Genomic DNA, 2,176 nt, shown 5'->3' on the forward strand with positions numbered 1-2,176 from the left:
CAAAAAAAAAAAAAAAAAAACTCTTAGAGATGGACTAAATTCCTATTGCATAAAGGAATGTACATGAGTCTTTAGAGGGCCAGGGGTAGAATGTTAAGGTTTGCATCTAGATGTCCCCCCAAAGCCTCATGCAGTCATGGGGGCAGGCATCTAGAGTTTATGATTCTATGATGGTTCGATGGAACTGGGTTTTTGTTTTTTTTTTTTAATTTATTTGTGTGTGTGTGTGTGTGTGTGTGTGTGTGCGTGTGGCCAGCTCAGCCCACCAGGGGGCGGGGCTGGCTGGCATGTGGTGCTGGGGGATTGAACCGTGGTCCCCGGAACTGGGGTTTTTGAACTCAGGCCCTTGTGCTTGCCAGGCAAGCACTTATTCTACCGAGCCATTTCCCCGGTGCCACCCTGCCTTGGAGCCAGCAGATTATGGACTGAAACCTCTATCAACTGTGAACTAAACAATTCACATTACTCCCGATCCCTTTAAAAAAATAAATAAATAAATACTGCTGGAGTTCTCGAGAGAAGTGCACATGCAGGGCTTTGGCAACTGCTGCACATGAGTCTGGGATCTTGTAATTCACAGGTCACATCTACTTCCCCCAGCCAGATTTGTCATGCCCTAATCTCCTATGGATGTGTGTGTGTGTGTGCATGCACGTGCGCACGTCTGTGCGTGTGTGTGTGTGTGTGTGTGTGTGTGTGTGTGACTGGAGAATGAGCCCAGGACCTCAGCACTAAACTACATCCAGCCCTGTTCTAACTTTTCATTTTATTTTATTTTTGTATCTTAGGGAAGGTTCTACAGGGTGTTCAGATTCATAGTGATCTGCCTGTTTACAGCCTCCCAAGAACTGGGATTATAGGCTCTTGGCAGCCACCACCCCCAGTCTTGATTGCCATCTCAGTGTGCCCCAGGGGCAGGGGCGGGGCCGGCAAGGGGAACCGCGCCCCTGTGCCTGCTTGCAGGCTCTTTAATCCACTGAGCTATTTGGCAGGCCTCAGCTTTTCATTTTAAAGGCAAGATCTCACTAAGTCTCTAAACTGCCCAGGCTGGGCTCAAACTTTCCATCCTCCTGCCTCAGCCTCCTAAAGTGCTGGGATGAACAACTTTTTTTTCTTTTTTTTTTTTTTTTTTGGCGGAACTGGGGATTGAACTCAGACCCTTGTGCTTGCCAGGGAAGTGCTTACTCTACTGAGCAATGTTTGAAGGTTTTTTTTGTTTTGTTTTTTTAAAGAAAGGGTTTTACGGGGCTGGAGAGATGGCTCAGTGGTCTAAAGCACCTCCTGGGAACAAGCTTGGCAAAGCACAGGGACTAAGGTTCGATCCTCCAGCACCACATGCCAGCCAGCCGCGCCCCCTGGTGGGCTGAGCTGGACACACACACACATACACACACACACACACACACACACACACACACACACAATAAATAAATGTTAAAAAAAAAAAAAGAAAGAAAGGGTTTTACTATGCCTTGAATTCAGGATGCCTTGAATTCACTTTGTAGACCAGGCTGACTCAATGAATGCTGGATTTTTTGAGGTTTTTTGAGACAGGGTCTCACTGTGTAGTTTAGGCTGGCCTTGAACTCACTATTGTGGCTCATGCTGGCCTTGAACTTGTGGTGATGCTGCCTCAGCCTCCTGAGAGCAGGGATTAGAGGTGTACACCACTATGCCTAGCTGAGTTCTAGTCTAATTGTTGTAGGAATTCATCAGCACTGGGATTATGGGCGTGTGTCACCACGCCCAAACTTGGTCATTGGCTCAGCATGCCCCAGGGGAGCAGGGATGCAGGCTTGGCATGCAGGATTGAGGATTGAATTTGGTTGGGTTTTTTGGCAGAACCAGGGATTGAACTCAGGCCCTTGTGCTTGACTGGGAAGCACTTATTCCACTGAGCCATCTCCCCCGGCCCCTTTGGTTGTTTTTTTTTGTTTTTGTTTTTTTGGCGGAATCGGGGATTGAACTCTGGCCCTTGTGCTTGCCACCCTGGCCCCTCCTTTGGTTGGTTTTTGAGACAAGATCTCACTATGTAGTCCAGGCTAGCCTCAAATTTTTAGCAATCCTCCTGCCTCAGCCTCCTGAGTGCTAGGATTACAGTCATGTGCCACCACACCCAGCCTGTGGATGACTGGCTTTTTACTCTTACTGGTGTTTTTATGTGCACAAGAGGGTA

Source organism: Octodon degus, unplaced genomic scaffold (assembly GCF_000260255.1).
Source record: "Octodon degus isolate 3935 unplaced genomic scaffold, OctDeg1.0 scaffold00073, whole genome shotgun sequence".
NCBI lineage: Eukaryota > Metazoa > Chordata > Mammalia > Rodentia > Octodontidae > Octodon > Octodon degus.